General features: G+C 40.1%; 49 non-coding genes across 49 annotated transcripts; 26 read left to right on the forward strand and 23 right to left on the reverse strand.

Annotated features, from left to right (window-relative positions):
• Positions 1–379: 379 nt before the first annotated feature.
• On the forward strand, positions 380–452 carry Trnak-uuu. Its single transcript has one exon. It is a non-coding gene; the product is annotated as a tRNA-Lys (tRNA).
• Positions 453–958: 506 nt separating this feature from the next.
• Trnar-ccu lies at positions 959–1,031 on the forward strand. Its single transcript has one exon. It is a non-coding gene; the product is annotated as a tRNA-Arg (tRNA).
• Positions 1,032–1,666: 635 nt separating this feature from the next.
• On the reverse strand, positions 1,667–1,748 carry Trnas-cga. Its single transcript has one exon. It is a non-coding gene; the product is annotated as a tRNA-Ser (tRNA).
• Positions 1,749–1,825: 77 nt separating this feature from the next.
• Trnai-aau lies at positions 1,826–1,899 on the reverse strand. Its single transcript has one exon. It is a non-coding gene; the product is annotated as a tRNA-Ile (tRNA).
• A 312-nt stretch (positions 1,900–2,211) lies between these two features.
• On the reverse strand, positions 2,212–2,293 carry Trnas-cga. The gene has a single exon. It is a non-coding gene; the product is annotated as a tRNA-Ser (tRNA).
• A 77-nt stretch (positions 2,294–2,370) lies between these two features.
• On the reverse strand, positions 2,371–2,444 carry Trnai-aau. The gene has a single exon. It is a non-coding gene; the product is annotated as a tRNA-Ile (tRNA).
• A 264-nt stretch (positions 2,445–2,708) lies between these two features.
• Positions 2,709–2,792, reverse strand: Trnar-ucu. Its single transcript is given in 2 exon segments — positions 2,709–2,744; positions 2,756–2,792. It is a non-coding gene; the product is annotated as a tRNA-Arg (tRNA).
• A 118-nt stretch (positions 2,793–2,910) lies between these two features.
• On the forward strand, positions 2,911–2,992 carry Trnas-uga. The gene has a single exon. It is a non-coding gene; the product is annotated as a tRNA-Ser (tRNA).
• A 411-nt stretch (positions 2,993–3,403) lies between these two features.
• On the forward strand, positions 3,404–3,476 carry Trnak-uuu. Its single transcript has one exon. It is a non-coding gene; the product is annotated as a tRNA-Lys (tRNA).
• A 507-nt stretch (positions 3,477–3,983) lies between these two features.
• On the forward strand, positions 3,984–4,056 carry Trnar-ccu. Its single transcript has one exon. It is a non-coding gene; the product is annotated as a tRNA-Arg (tRNA).
• A 635-nt stretch (positions 4,057–4,691) lies between these two features.
• On the reverse strand, positions 4,692–4,773 carry Trnas-cga. Its single transcript has one exon. It is a non-coding gene; the product is annotated as a tRNA-Ser (tRNA).
• Positions 4,774–4,850: 77 nt separating this feature from the next.
• On the reverse strand, positions 4,851–4,924 carry Trnai-aau. Its single transcript has one exon. It is a non-coding gene; the product is annotated as a tRNA-Ile (tRNA).
• Positions 4,925–5,188: 264 nt separating this feature from the next.
• Trnar-ucu lies at positions 5,189–5,272 on the reverse strand. Its single transcript is given in 2 exon segments — positions 5,189–5,224; positions 5,236–5,272. It is a non-coding gene; the product is annotated as a tRNA-Arg (tRNA).
• Positions 5,273–5,390: 118 nt separating this feature from the next.
• Positions 5,391–5,472, forward strand: Trnas-uga. Its single transcript has one exon. It is a non-coding gene; the product is annotated as a tRNA-Ser (tRNA).
• A 411-nt stretch (positions 5,473–5,883) lies between these two features.
• Trnak-uuu lies at positions 5,884–5,956 on the forward strand. Its single transcript has one exon. It is a non-coding gene; the product is annotated as a tRNA-Lys (tRNA).
• A 506-nt stretch (positions 5,957–6,462) lies between these two features.
• On the forward strand, positions 6,463–6,535 carry Trnar-ccu. The gene has a single exon. It is a non-coding gene; the product is annotated as a tRNA-Arg (tRNA).
• A 635-nt stretch (positions 6,536–7,170) lies between these two features.
• Trnas-gga lies at positions 7,171–7,252 on the reverse strand. Its single transcript has one exon. It is a non-coding gene; the product is annotated as a tRNA-Ser (tRNA).
• A 77-nt stretch (positions 7,253–7,329) lies between these two features.
• Trnai-aau lies at positions 7,330–7,403 on the reverse strand. The gene has a single exon. It is a non-coding gene; the product is annotated as a tRNA-Ile (tRNA).
• A 466-nt stretch (positions 7,404–7,869) lies between these two features.
• Trnas-uga lies at positions 7,870–7,951 on the forward strand. Its single transcript has one exon. It is a non-coding gene; the product is annotated as a tRNA-Ser (tRNA).
• Positions 7,952–8,362: 411 nt separating this feature from the next.
• Trnak-uuu lies at positions 8,363–8,435 on the forward strand. Its single transcript has one exon. It is a non-coding gene; the product is annotated as a tRNA-Lys (tRNA).
• A 506-nt stretch (positions 8,436–8,941) lies between these two features.
• On the forward strand, positions 8,942–9,014 carry Trnar-ccu. The gene has a single exon. It is a non-coding gene; the product is annotated as a tRNA-Arg (tRNA).
• Positions 9,015–9,649: 635 nt separating this feature from the next.
• Trnas-cga lies at positions 9,650–9,731 on the reverse strand. The gene has a single exon. It is a non-coding gene; the product is annotated as a tRNA-Ser (tRNA).
• Positions 9,732–9,808: 77 nt separating this feature from the next.
• Trnai-aau lies at positions 9,809–9,882 on the reverse strand. The gene has a single exon. It is a non-coding gene; the product is annotated as a tRNA-Ile (tRNA).
• A 466-nt stretch (positions 9,883–10,348) lies between these two features.
• Trnas-uga lies at positions 10,349–10,430 on the forward strand. The gene has a single exon. It is a non-coding gene; the product is annotated as a tRNA-Ser (tRNA).
• A 411-nt stretch (positions 10,431–10,841) lies between these two features.
• On the forward strand, positions 10,842–10,914 carry Trnak-uuu. The gene has a single exon. It is a non-coding gene; the product is annotated as a tRNA-Lys (tRNA).
• Positions 10,915–11,420: 506 nt separating this feature from the next.
• Trnar-ccu lies at positions 11,421–11,493 on the forward strand. The gene has a single exon. It is a non-coding gene; the product is annotated as a tRNA-Arg (tRNA).
• A 635-nt stretch (positions 11,494–12,128) lies between these two features.
• Trnas-cga lies at positions 12,129–12,210 on the reverse strand. The gene has a single exon. It is a non-coding gene; the product is annotated as a tRNA-Ser (tRNA).
• A 77-nt stretch (positions 12,211–12,287) lies between these two features.
• Trnai-aau lies at positions 12,288–12,361 on the reverse strand. Its single transcript has one exon. It is a non-coding gene; the product is annotated as a tRNA-Ile (tRNA).
• Positions 12,362–12,625: 264 nt separating this feature from the next.
• Trnar-ucu lies at positions 12,626–12,709 on the reverse strand. The gene is given in 2 exon segments: positions 12,626–12,661; positions 12,673–12,709. It is a non-coding gene; the product is annotated as a tRNA-Arg (tRNA).
• Positions 12,710–12,827: 118 nt separating this feature from the next.
• Trnas-uga lies at positions 12,828–12,909 on the forward strand. The gene has a single exon. It is a non-coding gene; the product is annotated as a tRNA-Ser (tRNA).
• Positions 12,910–13,320: 411 nt separating this feature from the next.
• On the forward strand, positions 13,321–13,393 carry Trnak-uuu. The gene has a single exon. It is a non-coding gene; the product is annotated as a tRNA-Lys (tRNA).
• A 506-nt stretch (positions 13,394–13,899) lies between these two features.
• Positions 13,900–13,972, forward strand: Trnar-ccu. The gene has a single exon. It is a non-coding gene; the product is annotated as a tRNA-Arg (tRNA).
• A 635-nt stretch (positions 13,973–14,607) lies between these two features.
• Positions 14,608–14,689, reverse strand: Trnas-gga. The gene has a single exon. It is a non-coding gene; the product is annotated as a tRNA-Ser (tRNA).
• Positions 14,690–14,766: 77 nt separating this feature from the next.
• Trnai-aau lies at positions 14,767–14,840 on the reverse strand. The gene has a single exon. It is a non-coding gene; the product is annotated as a tRNA-Ile (tRNA).
• Positions 14,841–15,306: 466 nt separating this feature from the next.
• Positions 15,307–15,388, forward strand: Trnas-uga. Its single transcript has one exon. It is a non-coding gene; the product is annotated as a tRNA-Ser (tRNA).
• A 411-nt stretch (positions 15,389–15,799) lies between these two features.
• On the forward strand, positions 15,800–15,872 carry Trnak-uuu. The gene has a single exon. It is a non-coding gene; the product is annotated as a tRNA-Lys (tRNA).
• Positions 15,873–16,378: 506 nt separating this feature from the next.
• Positions 16,379–16,451, forward strand: Trnar-ccu. Its single transcript has one exon. It is a non-coding gene; the product is annotated as a tRNA-Arg (tRNA).
• A 635-nt stretch (positions 16,452–17,086) lies between these two features.
• Positions 17,087–17,168, reverse strand: Trnas-cga. Its single transcript has one exon. It is a non-coding gene; the product is annotated as a tRNA-Ser (tRNA).
• A 77-nt stretch (positions 17,169–17,245) lies between these two features.
• Trnai-aau lies at positions 17,246–17,319 on the reverse strand. Its single transcript has one exon. It is a non-coding gene; the product is annotated as a tRNA-Ile (tRNA).
• Positions 17,320–17,555: 236 nt separating this feature from the next.
• On the reverse strand, positions 17,556–17,639 carry Trnar-ucu. The gene is given in 2 exon segments: positions 17,556–17,591; positions 17,603–17,639. It is a non-coding gene; the product is annotated as a tRNA-Arg (tRNA).
• Positions 17,640–17,757: 118 nt separating this feature from the next.
• On the forward strand, positions 17,758–17,839 carry Trnas-uga. Its single transcript has one exon. It is a non-coding gene; the product is annotated as a tRNA-Ser (tRNA).
• Positions 17,840–18,250: 411 nt separating this feature from the next.
• On the forward strand, positions 18,251–18,323 carry Trnak-uuu. Its single transcript has one exon. It is a non-coding gene; the product is annotated as a tRNA-Lys (tRNA).
• Positions 18,324–18,829: 506 nt separating this feature from the next.
• On the forward strand, positions 18,830–18,902 carry Trnar-ccu. The gene has a single exon. It is a non-coding gene; the product is annotated as a tRNA-Arg (tRNA).
• A 634-nt stretch (positions 18,903–19,536) lies between these two features.
• Trnas-cga lies at positions 19,537–19,618 on the reverse strand. Its single transcript has one exon. It is a non-coding gene; the product is annotated as a tRNA-Ser (tRNA).
• A 77-nt stretch (positions 19,619–19,695) lies between these two features.
• On the reverse strand, positions 19,696–19,769 carry Trnai-aau. The gene has a single exon. It is a non-coding gene; the product is annotated as a tRNA-Ile (tRNA).
• A 264-nt stretch (positions 19,770–20,033) lies between these two features.
• Positions 20,034–20,117, reverse strand: Trnar-ucu. Its single transcript is given in 2 exon segments — positions 20,034–20,069; positions 20,081–20,117. It is a non-coding gene; the product is annotated as a tRNA-Arg (tRNA).
• A 118-nt stretch (positions 20,118–20,235) lies between these two features.
• Trnas-uga lies at positions 20,236–20,317 on the forward strand. The gene has a single exon. It is a non-coding gene; the product is annotated as a tRNA-Ser (tRNA).
• A 411-nt stretch (positions 20,318–20,728) lies between these two features.
• Trnak-uuu lies at positions 20,729–20,801 on the forward strand. The gene has a single exon. It is a non-coding gene; the product is annotated as a tRNA-Lys (tRNA).
• A 506-nt stretch (positions 20,802–21,307) lies between these two features.
• Trnar-ccu lies at positions 21,308–21,380 on the forward strand. Its single transcript has one exon. It is a non-coding gene; the product is annotated as a tRNA-Arg (tRNA).
• The last annotated feature ends 468 nt before the right edge of the window (positions 21,381–21,848 follow it).

A 21,848-nucleotide genomic window follows, 5' to 3' on the forward strand; every position in this document is an offset into this window, starting at 1 on the left:
TTCTAGTGGAACAACTCATTTTCAATCGTTTACTAGTATCTCAAATTTACGCATGATTACAAATATTAACTGTGCAGTCATGGGTATCCTAGGTCCCGGGATCTATCTCGGAACCGTGGAGCCATGACCTGTTACTTGGCGTTTCCAGAAACGTGTCTATTTTTCAGAACCAGTGCCGAAATGCATTATGGCGGTCTTTGAGTGTAGTTTACAAACACAAAATGTAGTCAGAGACAAATTATAGGATGAAAGAATGTGTACCCATTTTGTTTACGAAGAATAGAAAAACGTCCGTACTTCCGTCCGTAAAAGATCTATGAGCAATCGTAAAATTTAAAAATGAACTCGAACGGAAAACTATTGCAATACTAATTATTAAGCCCGGTTAGCTCAGACGGTAGAGCGCGGGACTTTTAATCCTGAGGTCAAGGGTTCAAGTCCCTTATCGGGCGGCTAGTCTTTTGATTTTAGTTAGTATTGTTGGTTTTCCACCATTTATTATCAAGTTAATATCGTTTGAAATCATTCACCATTATGGGCAGAATTCATAGATGTTCATAGACGACAACACGAGTTCTCATGGTGTTTCTTTACGTTAATTCCTACGATGTAGAGAAAGTGCGAACCAAAAGGAAGTACATTCGGATATAGGTCGTGGAACATACACAAATAATGAAATGAGATAGTGAGAAAGAGTATCCCTCATTGTGAGAGTAGAAAGCCTTGATATTTGATACAACTAATTGCAATAGTAAATGTATGTCCAGTTATAGAACTCGAAAGCTGTAAATAGAGTTTGTAGTTAAGATTATTCAAAAAACATGGTTTTCAAGATTGAGACGATGTCCACAGACGGTAATCGCTGTATGTTTATATAACATGGGACGTTTGGCTATCTTCTAGGAAAAAGCTTTGCAATATAACGTCATTCCTCGAATAGGAGATTCAACATAACTCAGCCTTTGTGGCCTAATGGATAAGGCACCGGCCTCCTAAGCCGGGGATTGCGAGTTCGAGTCTCGCCAGAGGTAGCGAGCAACCGAAACTATAATTATCGAAAATCGTCGTTAAATTGGCAATTACTTGTCTTTTGTTTTACTGTTTTCAAGCAAAAATTTTCATTGGTCCAAGTGTTGGGAAATCGCTGAAATGGCATGCTTAAACTTGGAAACCTTTGCCAGTGACAATTACTTGGCAGCGGAACTTATTCTGCTGTTTTACAGGTGAACTCTGACTCTCTCATCCTTCTCTGCCGTCTTCACTGGTTCCTGGAGCAACAACGCGCTGAATTCAAGACGCTGGTCATGATGGTAAGGTGCATTCTCGGCAACGTGTACTTGTTGTCTCTCATCTACTTTTAGAAACTATCTAAACCTGGCCTACGATCACAGACCTCGACTTCGATGGACCTGACTGTTCTTACCACTCGTACGGACCATTGTTGAGAGCATGCCTTATCCAGGGTCACCCCGTTGCTTAGTTTGTCTTGTCTTGTCCAGGGCCATCACATATGCTAAAGACCTAAAGACCTTTCGTTCTTCTCTCACTGTGTACTCCCCTACTGATTTTAAACTTGGATGTTCTCCCAAAAAATGACTAGAAATAACTTCTGGCGTCACTTGATCAAATGTGGTGTAGTTACATTTACCAATAAAATGCCACAAAACGCAGATAGTAGGATTCGAACCTACGCACCAAGATGGAAACTGATTTCGAGTCAGTCGCTTTAACCACTCGGCCATATCTGCATTCACTAGTTTAGCAAAATATTTCGAATCTATCAGTACCTTTTTAGAGTGGAAAATATTTAATGAAAGAATTATAGTGGCCCGTAAGAGGATCGAACTCATGACCTCCGCGTTATTAGCACGGCGCTCTAACCAACTGAGCTAACAGGCCAATAAATTCTTAATATATTAATAAAAGGTTCATTCATCATCAGTTAGGTATACTCTGTGTGTCTTTAGAGAGAATGATTTAAGGTATCTACCAAGCAAGGCTATATCAGCAGCCAATTTCAATCGTCACTGTGAAGGCAATGCAAGCCAGTGATATTCATTGAGTGTTCGAGATATATTTGTAGTTTTATTGATCTGACATGATTCCCCATGGTTTGTGGTTAACTACTACTCATCATGAACTAATAGTTTCGTCATATGCTATTAATCGTGGCGGGACTCGAACCCGCAATTTGCCGCAAATGCCACAAAACGCAGATAGTAGGATTCGAACCTACGCTCCAAGATGGAAACTGATTTCGAGTCAGTCGCCTTAACCACTCGGCCATATCTGCATTCACTATTTTAGCAAAATATTTCGAATCTATCAGTACCTTTTTAGAGTGGAAAATATTTAATGAAAGAATTATAGTGGCCCGTAAGAGGATCGAACTCATGACCTCCGCGTTATTAGCACGGCGCTCTAACCAACTGAGCTAACAGGCCAATAAATTCTTAATATATTAATAAAAGTTTCATTCATCATCAGTTAGGTATACTCTGTGTGTCTTTAGAGAGAATGATTTAAGGTATCTACCAAGCAAGGCTATATCAGCAGCCAATTTCAATCGTCACTGTGAAGGCAATGCAAGCCAGTGATATTCATTGAGTGTTCGAGATATATTTGTAGTTTTATTGATCTGACATGATTCCCCATGGTTTGTGGTTAACTACTACTCATCATGAACTAATAGTTTCGTCATATGCTATTAATCGTGGCGGGACTCGAACCCACAATTTTCGGATAACTACTTTCATAGAAGTCCGACGCCTTATCCATTAGGCCACACGACCTACACTTAAAGAAAGTGCTAGGATTTTGCATCTCTCATTTAACCTGCTCTTCAGTAAGGTCAAACGGAAATATTGGTGAACCAATAAATATTATTACTAGATTGTCTGAAAAATCAGGGCAGTTGTGGCCGAGTGGTTAAGGCGATAGACTTGAAATCTGTTCCTCTCTGAGGGCGTAGGTTCGAACCCTACCAACTGCGGTGAATTGCCATTTGTTTCACATGCTAGTATTTTCTAGTGGAACAACTCATTTTCAATCGTTTACTAGTATCTCAAATTTACGCATGATTACAAATATTAACTGTGCAGTCATGGGTATCCTAGGTCCCGGGATCTATCTCGGAACCGTGGAGCCATGACCTGTTACTTGGCGTTTCCAGAAACGTGTCTATTTTTCAGAACCAGTGCCGAAATGCATTATGGCGGTCTTTGAGTGTAGTTTACAAACACAAAATGTAGTCAGAGACAAATTATAGGATGAAAGAATGTGTACCCATTTTGTTTACGAAGAATAGAAAAACGTCCGTACTTCCGTCCGTAAAAGATCTATGAGCAATCGTAAAATTTAAAAATGAACTCGAACGGAAAACTATTGCAATACCAATTATTAAGCCCGGTTAGCTCAGACGGTAGAGCGCGGGACTTTTAATCCTGAGGTCAAGGGTTCAAGTCCCTTATCGGGCGGCTAGTCTTTTGATTTTAGTTAGTATTGTTGGTTTTCCACCATTTATTATCAAGTTAATATCGTTTGAAATCATTCACCATTATGGGCAGAATTCATAGATGTTCATAGACGACAACACGAGTTCTCATGGTGTTTCTTTACGTTAATTCCTACGATGTAGAGAAAGTGCGAACCAAAAGGAAGTACATTCGGATATAGGTCGTGGAACATACACAAATAATGAAATGAGATAGTGAGAAAGAGTATCCCTCATTGTGAGAGTAGAAAGCCTTGATATTTGATACAACTAATTGCAATAGTAAATGTATGTCCAGTTATAGAACTCGAAAGCTGTAAATAGAGTTTGTAGTTAAGATTATTCAAAAAAACATGGTTTTCAAGATTGAGACGATGTCCACAGACGGTAATCGCTGTATGTTTATATAACATGGGACGTTTGGCTATCTTCTAGGAAAAAGCTTTGCAATATAACGTCATTCCTCGAATAGGAGATTCAACATAACTCAGCCTTTGTGGCCTAATGGATAAGGCACCGGCCTCCTAAGCCGGGGATTGCGAGTTCGAGTCTCGCCAGAGGTAGCGAGCAACCGAAACTATAATTATCGAAAATCGTCGTTAAATTGGCAATTACTTGTCTTTTGTTTTACTGTTTTCAAGCAAACATTTTCATTGGTCCAAGTGTTGGGAAATCGCTGAAATGGCATGCTTAAACTTGGAAACCTTTGCCAGTGACAATTACTTGGCAGCGGAACTTATTCTGCTGTTTTACAGGTGAACTCTGACTCTCTCATCCTTCTCTGCCGTCTTCACTGGTTCCTGGAGCAACAACGCGCTGAATTCAAGACGCTGGTCATGATGGTAAGGTGCATTCTCGGCAACGTGTACTTGTTGTCTCTCATCTACTTTTAGAAACTATCTAAACCTGGCCTACGATCACAGACCTCGACTTCGATGGACCTGACTGTTCTTACCACTCGTACGGACCATTGTTGAGAGCATGCCTTATCCAGGGTCACCCCGTTGCTTAGTTTGTCTTGTCTTGTCCAGGGCCATCACATATGCTAAAGACCTAAAGACCTTTCGTTCTTCTCTCACTGTGTACTCCCCTACTGATTTTAAACTTGGATGTTCTCCCAAAAAATGACTAGAAATAACTTCTGGCGTCACTTGATCAAATGTTGTGTAGTTACATTTACCAATAAAATGCCACAAAACGCAGATAGTAGGATTCGAACCTACGCTCCAAGATGGAAACTGATTTCGAGTCAGTCACCTTAACCACTCGGCCATATCTGCATTCACTATTTTAGCAAAATATTTCGAATCTATCAGTAGCTTTTTAGAGTGGAAAATATTTAATGAAAGAATTATAGTGGCCCGTAAGAGGATCGAACTCATGACCTCCGCGTTATTAGCACGGCGCTCTAACCAACTGAGCTAACAGGCCAATAAATTCTTAATATATTAATAAAAGGTTCATTCATCATCAGTTAGGTATACTCTGTGTGTCTTTAGAGAGAATGATTTAAGGTATCTACCAAGCAAGGCTATATCAGCAGCCAATTTCAATCGTCACTGTGAAGGCAATGCAAGCCAGTGATATTCATTGAGTGTTCGAGATATATTTGTAGTTTTATTGATCTGACATTATTCCCCATGGTTTGTGGTTAACTACTACTCATCATGAACTAATAGTTTCGTCATATGCTATTAATCGTGGCGGGACTCGAACCCGCAATTTTCGGATAACTACTTTCATAGAAGTCCGACGCCTTATCCATTAGGCCACACGACCTACACTTAAAGAAAGTGCTAGGATTTTGCATCTCTCATTTAACCTGCTCTTCAGTAAGGTCAAACGGAAATATTGGTGAACCAATAAATATTATTACTAGATTGTCTGAAAAATCGGGGTAGTTGTGGCCGAGTGGTTAAGGCGATAGATTTGAAATCTGTTCCTCTCTGAGGGCGTAGGTTCGAACCCTACCAACTGCGGTGAATTGCCATTTGTTTCACATGCTAGTATTTTCTAGAGGAACAACTCATTTTCAATCGTTTACTAGTATCTCAAATTTACGCATGATTACAAATATTAACTGTGCAGTCATGGGTATCCTAGGTCCCGGGATCTATCTCGGAACCGTGGAGCCATGACCTGTTACTTGGCGTTTCCAGAAACGTGTCTATTTTTCAGAACCAGTGCCGAAATGCATTATGGCGGTCTTTGAGTGTAGTTTACAAACACAAAATGTAGTCAGAGCCAAATTATAGGATGAAAGAATGTGTACCCATTTTGTTTACGAAGAATAGAAAAACGTCCGTACTTCCGTCCGTAAAAGATCTATAAGCAATCGTAAAATTTAAAAATGAACTCGAACGGAAAACTATTGCAATACCAATTATAAAGCCCGGTTAGCTCAGACGGTAGAGCGCGGGACTTTTAATCCTGAGGTCAAGGGTTCAAGTCCCTTATCGGGCGGCTAGTCTTTTGATTTTAGTTAGTATTGTTGGTTTTCCACCATTTATTATCAAGTTAATATCGTTTGAAATCATTCACCATTATGGGCAGAATTCATAGATGTTCATAGACGACAACACGAGTTCTCATGGTGTTTCTTTACGTTAATTCCTACGATGTAGAGAAAGTGCGAACCAAAAGGAAGTACATTCGGATATAGGTCGTGGAACATACACAAATAATGAAATGAGATAGTGAGAAAGAGTATCCCTCATTGTGAGAGTAGAAAGCCTTGATATTTGATACAACTAATTGCAATAGTAAATGTATGTCCAGTTATAGAACTCGAAAGCTGTAAATAGAGTTTGTAGTTAAGATTATTCAAAAAACATGGTTTTCAAGATTGAGACGATGTCCACAGACGGTAATCGCTGTATGTTTATATAACATGGGACGTTTGGCTATCTTCTAGGAAAAAGCTTTGCAATATAACGTCATTCCTCGAATAGGAGATTCAACATAACTCAGCCTTTGTGGCCTAATGGATAAGGCACCGGCCTCCTAAGCCGGGGATTGCGAGTTCGAGTCTCGCCAGAGGTAGCGAGCAACCGAAACTATAATTATCGAAAATCGTCGTTAAATTGGCAATTACTTGTCTTTTGTTTTACTGTTTTCAAGCAAAAATTTTCATTGGTCCAAGTGTTGGGAAATCGCTGAAATGGCATGCTTAAACTTGGAAACCTTTGCCAGTGACAATTACTTGGCAGCGGAACTTATTCTGCTGTTTTACAGGTGAACTCTGACTCTCTCATCCTTCTCTGCCGTCTTCACTGGTTCCTGGAGCAACAACGCGCTGAATTCAAGACGCTGGTCATGATGGTAAGGTGCATTCTCGGCAACGTGTACTTGTTGTCTCTCATCTACTTTTAGAAACTATCTAAACCTGGCCTACGATCACAGACCTCGACTTCGATGGACCTGACTGTTCTTACCACTCGTACGGACCATTGTTGAGAGCATGCCTTATCCAGGGTCACCCCGTTGCTTAGTTTGTCTTGTCTTGTCCAGGGCCATCACATATGCTAAAGACCTAAAGACCTTTCGTTCTTCTCTCACTGTGTACTCCCCTACTGATTTTAAACTTGGATGTTCTCCCAAAAAATGACTAGAAATAACTTCTGGCGTCACTTGATCAAATGTTGTGTAGTTACATTTACCAATAAAATGCCACAAAACGCAGAGAGTAGGATTCGAACCTACGCTCCAAGATGGAAACTGATTTCCAGTCAGTCGCCTTAACCACTCGGCCATATCTGCATTCACTATTTTAGCAAAATATTTCGTATCTATCAGTACCTTTTTAGAGTGGAAAATATTTAATGAAAGAATTATAGTGGCCCGTAAGAGGATCGAACTCATGACCTCCGCGTTATTAGCACGGCGCTCTAACCAACTGAGCTAACAGGCCAATAAATTCTTAATATATTAATAAAAGGTTCATTCATCATCAGTTAGGTATACTCTGTGTGTCTTTAGAGAGAATGATTTAAGGTATCTACCAAGCAAGGCTATATCAGCAGCCAATTTCAATCGTCACTGTGAAGGCAATGCAAGCCAGTGATATTCATTGAGTGTTCGAGATATATTTGTAGTTTTATTGATCTGACATGATTCCCCATGGTTTGTGGTTAACTACTACTCATCATGAACTAATAGTTTCGTCATATGCTATTAATCGTGGCGGGACTCGAACCCGCAATTTTCGGATAACTACTTTCATAGAAGTCCGACGCCTTATCCATTACGCCACACGACCTACATTTGAAGAAAGTGCTAGGATTTTGCATCTCTCATTTAACCTGCTCTTCAGTAAGGTCAAACGGAAATATTGGTGAACCAATAAATATTATTACTAGATTGTCTGAAAAATCGGGGCAGTTGTGGCCGAGTGGTTAAGGCGATAGACTTGAAATCTATTCCTCTCTGAGGGCGTAGGTTCGAACCCTACCAACTGCGGTGAATTGCCATTTGTTTCACATGCTAGTATTTTCTAGTGGAACAACTCATTTTCAATCGTTTACTAGTATCTCAAATTTACGCATGATTACAAATATTAACTGTGCAGTCATGGGTATCCTAGGTCCCGGGATCTATCTCGGAACCGTGGAGCCATGACCTGTTACTTGGCGTTTCCAGAAACGTGTCTATTTTTCAGAACCAGTGCCGAAATGCATTATGGCGGTCTTTGAGTGTAGTTTACAAACACAAAATGTAGTCAGAGCCAAATTATAGGATGAAAGAATGTGTACCCATTTTGTTTACGAAGAATAGAAAAACGTCCGTACTTCCGTCCGTAAAAGATCTATAAGCAATCGTAAAATTTAAAAATGAACTCGAACGGAAAACTATTGCAATACCAATTATAAAGCCCGGTTAGCTCAGACGGTAGAGCGCGGGACTTTTAATCCTGAGGTCAAGGGTTCAAGTCCCTTATCGGGCGGCTAGTCTTTTGATTTTAGTTAGTATTGTTGGTTTTCCACCATTTATTATCAAGTTAATATCGTTTGAAATCATTCACCATTATGGGCAGAATTCATAGATGTTCATAGACGACAACACGAGTTCTCATGGTGTTTCTTTACGTTAATTCCTACGATGTAGAGAAAGTGCGAACCAAAAGGAAGTACATTCGGATATAGGTCGTGGAACATACACAAATAATGAAATGAGATAGTGAGAAAGAGTATCCCTCATTGTGAGAGTAGAAAGCCTTGATATTTGATACAACTAATTGCAATAGTAAATGTATGTCCAGTTATAGAACTCGAAAGCTGTAAATAGAGTTTGTAGTTAAGATTATTCAAAAAACATGGTTTTCAAGATTGAGACGATGTCCACAGACGGTAATCGCTGTATGTTTATATAACATGGGACGTTTGGCTATCTTCTAGGAAAAAGCTTTGCAATATAACGTCATTCCTCGAATAGGAGATTCAACATAACTCAGCCTTTGTGGCCTAATGGATAAGGCACCGGCCTCCTAAGCCGGCGATTGCGAGTTCGAGTCTCGCCAGAGGTAGCGAGCAACCGAAACTATAATTATCGAAAATCGTCGTTAAATTGGCAATTACTTGTCTTTTGTTTTACTGTTTTCAAGCAAACATTTTCATTGGTCCAAGTGTTGGGAAATCGCTGAAATGGCATGCTTAAACTTGGAAACCTTTGCCAGTGACAATTACTTGGCAGCGGAACTTATTCTGCTGTTTTACAGGTGAACTCTGACTCTCTCATCCTTCTCTGCCGTCTTCACTGGTTCCTGGAGCAACAACGCGCTGAATTCAAGACGCTGGTCATGATGGTAAGGTGCATTCTCGGCAACGTGTACTTGTTGTCTCTCATCTACTTTTAGAAACTATCTAAACCTGGCCTACGATCACAGACCTCGACTTCGATGGACCTGACTGTTCTTACCACTCGTACGGACCATTGTTGAGAGCATGCCTTATCCAGGGTCACCCCGTTGCTTAGTTTGTCTTGTCTTGTCCAGGGCCATCACATATGCTAAAGACCTAAAGACCTTTCGTTCTTCTCTCACTGTGTACTCCCCTACTGATTTTAAACTTGAATGTTCTCCCAAAAAATGACTAGAAATAACTTCTGGCGTCACTTGATCAAATGTTGTGTAGTTACATTTACCAATAAAATGCCACAAAACGCAGATAGTAGGATTCGAACCTACGCTCCAAGATGGAAACTGATTTCGAGTCAGTCGCCTTAACCACTCGGCCATATCTGCATTTACTATTTTAGCAAAATATTTCGTATCTATCAGTACCTTTTTAGAGTGGAAAATATTTAATGAAAGAATTATAGTGGCCCGTAAGAGGATCGAACTCATGACCTCCGCGTTATTAGCACGGCGCTCTAACCAACTGAGCTAACAGGCCAATAAATTCTTAATATATTAATAAAAGGTTCATTCATCATCAGTTAGGTATACTCTGTGTGTCTTTAGAGAGAATGATTTAAGGTATCTACCAAGCAAGGCTATATCAGCAGCCACTTTCAATCGTCACTGTGAAGGCAATGCAAGCCAGTGATATTCATTGAGTGTTTGAGATATATTTGTAGTTTTATTGATCTAACATGATTCCCCATGGTTTGTGGTTAACTACTACTCATCATGAACTAATAGTTTCGTCATATGCTATTAATCGTGGCGGGAATCGAACCCGCAATTTTCGGATAACTACTTTCATAGAAGTCCGACGCCTTATCCATTACGCCACACGACCTACACTTAAAGAAAGTGCTAGGATTTTGCATCTCTCATTTAACCTGCTCTTCAGTAAGGTCAAACGAAAATATTGGTGAACCAATAAATATTATTACTAGATTGTCTGAAAAATCGGGGCAGTTGTGGCCGAGTGGTTAAGGCGATAGACTTGAAATCTATTCCTCTCTGAGGGCGTAGGTTCGAACCCTACCAACTGCGGTGAATTGCCATTTGTTTCACATGCTAGTATTTTCTAGTGGAACAACTCATTTTCAATCGTTTACTAGTATCTCAAATTTACGCATGATTACAAATATTAACTGTGCAGTCATGGGTATCCTAGGTCCCGGGATCTATCTCGGAACCGTGGAGCCATGACCTGTTACTTGGCGTTTCCAGAAACGTGTCTATTTTTCAGAACCAGTGCCGAAATGCATTATGGCGGTCTTTGAGTGTAGTTTACAAACACAAAATGTAGTCAGAGCCAAATTATAGGATGAAAGAATGTGTACCCATTTTGTTTACGAAGAATAGAAAAACGTCCGTACTTCCGTCCGTAAAAGATCTATAAGCAATCGTAAAATTTAAAAATGAACTCGAACGGAAAACTATTGCAATACCAATTATAAAGCCCGGTTAGCTCAGACGGTAGAGCGCGGGACTTTTAATCCTGAGGTCAAGGGTTCAAGTCCCTTATCGGGCGGCTAGTCTTTTGATTTTAGTTAGTATTGTTGGTTTTCCACCATTTATTATCAAGTTAATATCGTTTGAAATCATTCACCATTATGGGCAGAATTCATAGATGTTCATAGACGACAACACGAGTTCTCATGGTGTTTCTTTACGTTAATTCCTACGATGTAGAGAAAGTGCGAACCAAAAGGAAGTACATTCGGATATAGGTCGTGGAACATACACAAATAATGAAATGAGATAGTGAGAAAGAGTATCCCTCATTGTGAGAGTAGAAAGCCTTGATATTTGATACAACTAATTGCAATAGTAAATGTATGTCCAGTTATAGAACTCGAAAGCTGTAAATAGAGTTTGTAGTTAAGATTATTCAAAAAACATGGTTTTCAAGATTGAGACGATGTCCACAGACGGTAATCGCTGTATGTTTATATAACATGGGACGTTTGGCTATCTTCTAGGAAAAAGCTTTGCAATATAACGTCATTCCTCGAATAGGAGATTCAACATAACTCAGCCTTTGTGGCCTAATGGATAAGGCACCGGCCTCCTAAGCCGGGGATTGCGAGTTCGAGTCTCGCCAGAGGTAGCGAGCAACCGAAACTATAATTATCGAAAATCGTCGTTAAATTGGCAATTACTTGTCTTTTGTTTTACTGTTTTCAAGCAAAAATTTTCATTGGTCCAAGTGTTGGGAAATCGCTGAAATGGCATGCTTAAACTTGGAAACCTTTGCCAGTGACAATTACTTGGCAGCGGAACTTATTCTGCTGTTTTACAGGTGAACTCTGACTCTCTCATCCTTCTCTGCCGTCTTCACTGGTTCCTGGAGCAACAACGCGCTGAATTCAAGACGCTGGTCATGATGGTAAGGTGCATTCTCGGCAACGTGTACTTGTTGTCTCTCATCTACTTTTAGAAACTATCTAAACCTGGCCTACGATCACAGACCTCGACTTCGATGGACCTGACTGTTCTTACCACTCGTACGGACCATTGTTGAGAGCATGCCTTATCCAGGGTCACCCCGTTGCTTAGTTTGTCTTGTCTTGTCCAGGGCCATCACATATGCTAAAGACCTAAAGACCTTTCGTTCTTCTCTCACTGTGTACTCCCCTACTGATTTTAAACTTGGATGTTCTCCCAAAAAATGACTAGAAATAACTTCTGGCGTCACTTGATCAAATGTTGTGTAGTTACATTTACCAATAAAATGCCACAAAACGCAGATAGTAGGATTCGAACCTACGCTCCAAGATGGAAACTGATTTCGAGTCAGTCGCTTTAACCACTCGGCTATATCTGCATTCACTATTTTAGCAAAATATTTCGTATCTATCAGTACCTTTTTAGAGTGGAAAATATTTAATGAAAGAATTATAGTGGCCCGTAAGAGGATCGAACTCATGACCTCCGCGTTATTAGCACGGCGCTCTAACCAACTGAGCTAACAGGCCAATAAATTCTTAATATATTAATAAAAGGTTCATTCATCATCAGTTAGGTATACTCTGTGTGTCTTTAGAGAGAATGATTTAAGGTATCTACCAAGCAAGGCTATATCAGCAGCCAATTTCAATCGTCACTGTGAAGGCAATGCAAGCCAGTGATATTCATTGAGTGTTCGAGATATATTTGTAGTTTTATTGATCTGACATGATTCCCCATGGTTTGTGGTTAACTACTACTCATCATGAACTAATAGTTTCGTCATATGCTATTAATCGTGGCGGGACTCGAACCCGCAATTTTCGGATAACTACTTTCATAGAAGTCCGACGCCTTATCCATTAGGCCACACGACCTACACTTAAAGAAAGTGCTAGGATTTTGCATCTCTCATTTAACCTGCTCTTCAGTAAGGTCAAACGGAAATATTGGTGAACCAATAAATATTATTACTAGATTGTCTGAAAAATCGGGGCAGTTGTGGCCGAGTGGTTAAGGCGATAGACTTGAAATCTATTCCTCTCTGAGGGCGTAGGTTCGAACCCTACCAACTGCGGTGAATTGCCATTTGTTTCACATGCTAGTATTTTCTAGTGGAACAACTCATTTTCAATCGTTTACTAGTATCTCAAATTTACGCATGATTACAAATATTAACTGTGCAGTCATGGGTATCCTAGGTCCCGGGATCTATCTCGGAACCGTGGAGCCATGACCTGTTACTTGGCGTTTCCAGAAACGTGTCTATTTTTCAGAACCAGTGCCGAAATGCATTATGGCGGTCTTTGAGTGTAGTTTACAAACACAAAATGTAGTCAGAGCCAAATTATAGGATGAAAGAATGTGTACCCATTTTGTTTACGAAGAATAGAAAAACGTCCGTACTTCCGTCCGTAAAAGATCTATAAGCAATCGTAAAATTTAAAAATGAACTCGAACGGAAAACTATTGCAATACCAATTATAAAGCCCGGTTAGCTCAGACGGTAGAGCGCGGGACTTTTAATCCTGAGGTCAAGGGTTCAAGTCCCTTATCGGGCGGCTAGTCTTTTGATTTTAGTTAGTATTGTTGGTTTTCCACCATTTATTATCAAGTTAATATCGTTTGAAATCATTCACCATTATGGGCAGAATTCATAGATGTTCATAGACGACAACACGAGTTCTCATGGTGTTTCTTTACGTTAATTCCTACGATGTAGAGAAAGTGCGAACCAAAAGGAAGTACATTCGGATATAGGTCGTGGAACATACACAAATAATGAAATGAGATAGTGAGAAAGAGTATCCCTCATTGTGAGAGTAGAAAGCCTTGATATTTGATACAACTAATTGCAATAGTAAATGTATGTCCAGTTATAGAACTCGAAAGCTGTAAATAGAGTTTGTAGTTAAGATTATTCAAAAAACATGGTTTTCAAGATTGAGACGATGTCCACAGACGGTAATCGCTGTATGTTTATATAACATGGGACGTTTGGCTATCTTCTAGGAAAAAGCTTTGCAATATAACGTCATTCCTCGAATAGGAGATTCAACATAACTCAGCCTTTGTGGCCTAATGGATAAGGCACCGGCCTCCTAAGCCGGGGATTGCGAGTTCGAGTCTCGCCAGAGGTAGCGAGCAACCGAAACTATAATTATCGAAAATCGTCGTTAAATTGGCAATTACTTGTCTTTTGTTTTACTGTTTTCAAGCAAAAATTTTCATTGGTCCAAGTGTTGGGAAATCGCTGAAATGGCATGCTTAAACTTGGAAACCTTTGCCAGTGACAATTACTTGGCAGCGGAACTTATTCTGCTGTTTTACAGGTGAACTCTGACTCTCTCATCCTTCTCTGCCGTCTTCACTGGTTCCTGGAGCAACAACGCGCTGAATTCAAGACGCTGGTCATGATGGTAAGGTGCATTCTCGGCAACGTGTACTTGTTGTCTCTCATCTACTTTTAGAAACTATCTAAACCTGGCCTACGATCACAGACCTCGACTTCGATGGACCTGACTGTTCTTACCACTCGTACGGACCATTGTTGAGAGCATGCCTTATCCAGGGTCACCCCGTTGCTTAGTTTGTCTTGTCTTGTCCAGGGCCATCACATATGCTAAAGACCTAAAGACCTTTCGTTCTTCTCTCACTGTGTACTCCCCTACTGATTTTAAACTTGGATGTTCTCCCAAAAAATGACTAGAAATAACTTCTGGCGTCACTTGATCAAATGTTGTGTAGTTACATTTACCAATAAAATGCCACAAAACGCAGAGAGTAGGATTCGAACCTACGCTCCAAGATGGAAACTGATTTCCAGTCAGTCGCCTTAACCACTCGGCCATATCTGCATTCACTATTTTAGCAAAATATTTCGTATCTATCAGTACCTTTTTAGAGTGGAAAATATTTAATGAAAGAATTATAGTGGCCCGTAAGAGGATCGAACTCATGACCTCCGCGTTATTAGCACGGCGCTCTAACCAACTGAGCTAACAGGCCAATAAATTCTTAATATATTAATAAAAGGTTCATTCATCATCAGTTAGGTATACTCTGTGTGTCTTTAGAGAGAATGATTTAAGGTATCTACCAAGCAAGGCTATATCAGCAGCCAATTTCAATCGTCACTGTGAAGGCAATGCAAGCCAGTGATATTCATTGAGTGTTCGAGATATATTTGTAGTTTTATTGATCTGACATGATTCCCCATGGTTTGTGGTTAACTACTACTCATCATGAACTAATAGTTTCGTCATATGCTATTAATCGTGGCGGGACTCGAACCCGCAATTTTCGGATAACTACTTTCATAGAAGTCCGACGCCTTATCCATTACGCCACACGACCTACATTTGAAGAAAGTGCTAGGATTTTGCATCTCTCATTTAACCTGCTCTTCAGTAAGGTCAAACGGAAATATTGGTGAACCAATAAATATTATTACTAGATTGTCTGAAAAATCGGGGCAGTTGTGGCCGAGTGGTTAAGGCGATAGACTTGAAATCTATTCCTCTCTGAGGGCGTAGGTTCGAACCCTACCAACTGCGGTGAATTGCCATTTGTTTCACATGCTAGTATTTTCTAGTGGAACAACTCATTTTCAATCGTTTACTAGTATCTCAAATTTACGCATGATTACAAATATTAACTGTGCAGTCATGGGTATCCTAGGTCCCGGGATCTATCTCGGAACCGTGGAGCCATGACCTGTTACTTGGCGTTTCCAGAAACGTGTCTATTTTTCAGAACCAGTGCCGAAATGCATTATGGCGGTCTTTGAGTGTAGTTTACAAACACAAAATGTAGTCAGAGCCAAATTATAGGATGAAAGAATGTGTACCCATTTTGTTTACGAAGAATAGAAAAACGTCCGTACTTCCGTCCGTAAAAGATCTATAAGCAATCGTAAAATTTAAAAATGAACTCGAACGGAAAACTATTGCAATACCAATTATAAAGCCCGGTTAGCTCAGACGGTAGAGCGCGGGACTTTTAATCCTGAGGTCAAGGGTTCAAGTCCCTTATCGGGCGGCTAGTCTTTTGATTTTAGTTAGTATTGTTGGTTTTCCACCATTTATTATCAAGTTAATATCGTTTGAAATCATTCACCATTATGGGCAGAATTCATAGATGTTCATAGACGACAACACGAGTTCTCATGGTGTTTCTTTACGTTAATTCCTACGATGTAGAGAAAGTGCGAACCAAAAGGAAGTACATTCGGATATAGGTCGTGGAACATACACAAATAATGAAATGAGATAGTGAGAAAGAGTATCCCTCATTGTGAGAGTAGAAAGCCTTGATATTTGATACAACTAATTGCAATAGTAAATGTATGTCCAGTTATAGAACTCGAAAGCTGTAAATAGAGTTTGTAGTTAAGATTATTCAAAAAACATGGTTTTCAAGATTGAGACGATGTCCACAGACGGTAATCGCTGTATGTTTATATAACATGGGACGTTTGGCTATCTTCTAGGAAAAAGCTTTGCAATATAACGTCATTCCTCGAATAGGAGATTCAACATAACTCAGCCTTTGTGGCCTAATGGATAAGGCACCGGCCTCCTAAGCCGGCGATTGCGAGTTCGAGTCTCGCCAGAGGTAGCGAGCAACCGAAACTATAATTATCGAAAATCGTCGTTAAATTGGCAATTACTTGTCTTTTGTTTTACTGTTTTCAAGCAAAAATTTTCATTGGTCCAAGTGTTGGGAAATCGCTGAAATGGCATGCTTAAACTTGGAAACCTTTGCCAGTGACAATTACTTGGCAGCGGAACTTATTCTGCTGTTTTACAGGTGAACTCTGACTCTCTCATCCTTCTCTGCCGTCTTCACTGGTTCCTGGAGCAACAACGCGCTGAATTCAAGACGCTGGTCATGATGGTAAGGTGCATTCTCGGCAACGTGTACTTGTTGTCTCTCATCTACTTTTAGAAACTATCTAAACCTGGCCTACGATCACAGACCTCGACTTCGATGGACCTGACTGTTCTTACCACTCGTACGGACCATTGTTGAGAGCATGCCTTATCCAGGGTCACCCCGTTGCTTAGTTTGTCTTGTCTTGTCCAGGGCCATCACATATGCTAAAGACCTAAAGACCTTTCGTTCTTCTCTCACTGTGTACTCCCCTACTGATTTTAAACTTGGATGTTCTCCCAAAAAATGACTAGAAATAACTTCTGGCGTCACTTGATCAAATGTTGTGTAGTTACATTTACCAATAAAATGCCACAAAACGCAGATAGTAGGATTCGAACCTACGCTCCAAGATGGAAACTGATTTCGAGTCAGTCGCCTTAACCACTCGGCCATATCTGCATTCACTATTTTAGCAAAATATTTCGAATCTATCAGTACCTTTTTAGAGTGGAAAATATTTAATGAAAGAATTATAGTGGCCCGTAAGAGGATCGAACTCATGACCTCCGCGTTATTAGCACGGCGCTCTAACCAACTGAGCTAACAGGCCAATAAATTCTTAATATATTAATAAAAGGTTCATTCATCATCAGTTAGGTATACTCTGTGTGTCTTTAGAGAGAATGATTTAAGGTATCTACCAAGCAAGGCTATATCAGCAGCCAATTTCAATCGTCACTGTGAAGGCGACATAATATATTTGTAGTTTTATTGATCTGACATGATTCCCCATGGTTTGTGGTTAACTACTACTCATCATGAACTAATAGTTTCGTCATATGCTATTAATCGTGGCGGGACTCGAACCCGCAATTTTCGGATAACTACTTTCATAGAAGTCCGACGCCTTATCCATTAGGCCACACGACCTACACTTAAAGAAAGTGCTAGGATTTTGCATCTCTCATTTAACCTGCTCTTCAGTAAGGTCAAACGGAAATATTGGTGAACCAATAAATATTATTACTAGATTGTCTGAAAAATCGGGGCAGTTGTGGCCGAGTGGTTAAGGCGATAGACTTGAAATCTGTTCCTCTCTGAGGGCGTAGGTTCGAACCATACCAACTGCGGTGAATTGCCATTTGTTTCACATGCTAGTATTTTCTAGTGGAACAACTCATTTTCAATCGTTTACTAGTATCTCAAATTTACGCATGATTACAAATATTAACTGTGCAGTCATGGGTATCCTAGGTCCCGGGATCTATCTCGGAACCGTGGAGCCATGACCTGTTACTTGGCGTTTCCAGAAACGTGTCTATTTTTCAGAACCAGTGCCGAAATGCATTATGGCGGTCTTTGAGTGTAGTTTACAAACACAAAATGTAGTCAGAGACAAATTATAGGATGAAAGAATGTGTACCCATTTTGTTTACGAAGAATAGAAAAACGTCCGTACTTCCGTCCGTAAAAGATCTATAAGCAATCGTAAAATTTAAAAATGAACTCGAACGGAAAACTATTGCAATACCAATTATTAAGCCCGGTTAGCTCAGACGGTAGAGCGCGGGACTTTTAATCCTGAGGTCAAGGGTTCAAGTCCCTTATCGGGCGGCTAGTCTTTTGATTTTAGTTAGTATTGTTGGTTTTCCACCGTTTATTTTCAAGTTAATATCGTTTGAAATCATTCACCATTATGGGCAGAATTCATAGATGTTCATAGACGACAACACGAGTTCTCATGGTGTTTCTTTACGTTAATTCCTACGATGTAGAGAAAATGCGAACCAAAAGGAAGTACATTCGGATATAGGTCGTGGAACATACACAAATAATGAAATGAGATAGTGAGAAAGAGTATCCCTCATTGTGAGAGTAGAAAGCCTTGATATTTGATACAACTAATTGCAATAGTAAATGTATGTCCAGTTATAGAACTCGAAAGCTGTAAATAGAGTTTGTAGTTAAGATTATTCAAAAAACATGGTTTTCAAGATTGAGACGATGTCCACAGACGGTAATCGCTGTATGTTTATATAACATGGGACGTTTGGCTATCTTCTAGGAAAAAGCTTTGCAATATAACGTCATTCCTCGAATAGGAGATTCAACATAACTCAGCCTTTGTGGCCTAATGGATAAGGCACCGGCCTCCTAAGCCGGGGATTGCGAGTTCGAGTCTCGCCAGAGGTAGCGAGCAACCGAAACTATAATTATCGAAATCGTCGTTAAATTGGCAATTACTTGTCTTTTGTTTTACTGTTTTCAAGCAAAAATTTTCATTGGTCCAAGTGTTGGGAAATCGCTGAAATGGCATGCTTAAACTTGGAAACCTTTGCCAGTGACAATTACTTGGCAGCGGAACTTATTCTGCTGTTTTACAGGTGAACTCTGACTCTCTCATCCTTCTCTGCCGTCTTCACTGGTTCCTGGAGCAACAACGCGCTGAATTCAAGACGCTGGTCATGATGGTAAGGTGCATTCTCGGCAACGTGTACTTGTTGTCTCTCATCTACTTTTAGAAACTATCTAAACCTGGCCTACGATCACAGACCTCGACTTCGATGGACCTGACTGTTCTTACCACTCGTACGGACCATTGTTGAGAGCATGCCTTATCCAGGGTCACCCCGTTGCTTAGTTTGTCTTGTCTTGTCCAGGGCCATCACATATGCTAAAGACCTAAAGACCTTTCGTTCTTCTCTCACTGTGTACTCCCCTACTGATTTTAAACTTGGATGTTCTCCCAAAAAATGACTAGAAATAACTTCTGGCGTCACTTGATCAAATGTTGTGTAGTTACATTTACCAATAAAATGCCACAAAACGCAGATAGTAGGATTCGAACCTACGCTCCAAGATGGAAACTGATTTCGAGTCAGTCGCTTTAACCACTCGGCTATATCTGCATTCACTATTTTAGCAAAATATTTCGTATCTATCAGTACCTTTTTAGAGTGGAAAATATTTAATGAAAGAATTATAGTGGCCCGTAAGAGGATCGAACTCATGACCTCCGCGTTATTAGCACGGCGCTCTAACCAACTGAGCTAACAGGCCAATAAATTCTTAATATATTAATAAAAGGTTCATTCATCATCAGTTAGGTATACTCTGTGTGTCTTTAGAGAGAATGATTTAAGGTATCTACCAAGCAAGGCTATATCAGCAGCCAATTTCAATCGTCACTGTGAAGGCAATGCAAGCCAGTGATATTCATTGAGTGTTCGAGATATATTTGTAGTTTTATTGATCTGACATGATTCCCCATGGTTTGTGGTTAACTACTACTCATCATGAACTAATAGTTTCGTCATATGCTATTAATCGTGGCGGGACTCGAACCCGCAATTTTCGGATAACTACTTTCATAGAAGTCCGACGCCTTATCCATTAGGCCACACGACCTACACTTAAAGAAAGTGCTAGGATTTTGCATCTCTCATTTAACCTGCTCTTCAGTAAGGTCAAACGGAAATATTGGTGAACCAATAAATATTATTACTAGATTGTCTGAAAAATCGGGGCAGTTGTGGCCGAGTGGTTAAGGCGATAGACTTGAAATCTGTTCCTCTCTGAGGGCGTAGGTTCGAACCATACCAACTGCGGTGAATTGCCATTTGTTTCACATGCTAGTATTTTCTAGTGGAACAACTCATTTTCAATCGTTTACTAGTATCTCAAATTTACGCATGATTACAAATATTAACTGTGCAGTCATGGGTATCCTAGGTCCCGGGATCTATCTCGGAACCGTGGAGCCATGACCTGTTACTTGGCGTTTCCAGAAACGTGTCTATTTTTCAGAACCAGTGCCGAAATGCATTATGGCGGTCTTTGAGTGTAGTTTACAAACACAAAATGTAGTCAGAGACAAATTATAGGATGAAAGAATGTGTACCCATTTTGTTTACGAAGAATAGAAAAACGTCCGTACTTCCGTCCGTAAAAGATCTATAAGCAATCGTAAAATTTAAAAATGAACTCGAACGGAAAACTATTGCAATACCAATTATTAAGCCCGGTTAGCTCAGACGGTAGAGCGCGGGACTTTTAATCCTGAGGTCAAGGGTTCAAGTCCCTTATCGGGCGGCTAGTCTTTTGATTTTAGTTAGTATTGTTGGTTTTCCACCGTTTATTTTCAAGTTAATATCGTTTGAAATCATTCACCATTATGGGCAGAATTCATAGATGTTCATAGACGACAACACGAGTTCTCATGGTGTTTCTTTACGTTAATTCCTACGATGTAGAGAAAATGCGAACCAAAAGGAAGTACATTCGGATATAGGTCGTGGAACATACACAAATAATGAAATGAGATAGTGAGAAAGAGTATCCCTCATTGTGAGAGTAGAAAGCCTTGATATTTGATACAACTAATTGCAATAGTAAATGTATGTCCAGTTATAGAACTCGAAAGCTGTAAATAGAGTTTGTAGTTAAGATTATTCAAAAAACATGGTTTTCAAGATTGAGACGATGTCCACAGACGGTAATCGCTGTATGTTTATATAACATGGGACGTTTGGCTATCTTCTAGGAAAAAGCTTTGCAATATAACGTCATTCCTCGAATAGGAGATTCAACATAACTCAGCCTTTGTGGCCTAATGGATAAGGCACCGGCCTCCTAAGCCGGGGATTGCGAGTTCGAGTCTCGCCAGAGGTAGCGAGCAACCGAAACTATAATTATCGAAATCGTCGTTAAATTGGCAATTACTTGTCTTTTGTTTTACTGTTTTCAAGCAAAAATTTTCATTGGTCCAAGTGTTGGGAAATCGCTGAAATGGCATGCTTAAACTTGGAAACCTTTGCCAGTGACAATTACTTGGCAGCGGAACTTATTCTGCTGTTTTACAGGTGAACTCTGACTCTCTCATCCTTCTCTGCCGTCTTCACTGGTTCCTGGAGCAACAACGCGCTGAATTCAAGACGCTGGTCATGATGGTAAGGTGCATTCTCGGCAACGTGTACTTGTTGTCTCTCATCTACTTTTAGAAACTATCTAAACCTGGCCTACGATCACAGACCTCGACTTCGATGGACCTGACTGTTCTTACCACTCGTACGGACCATTGTTGAGAGCATGCCTTATCCAGGGTCACCCCGTTGCTTAGTTTGTCTTGTCTTGTCCAGG

The sequence above is a fragment of the Daphnia pulicaria genome, chromosome 6 (assembly GCF_021234035.1).
Source record: "Daphnia pulicaria isolate SC F1-1A chromosome 6, SC_F0-13Bv2, whole genome shotgun sequence".
Classification (NCBI taxonomy): Eukaryota; Metazoa; Arthropoda; class Branchiopoda; order Diplostraca; family Daphniidae; genus Daphnia; species Daphnia pulicaria.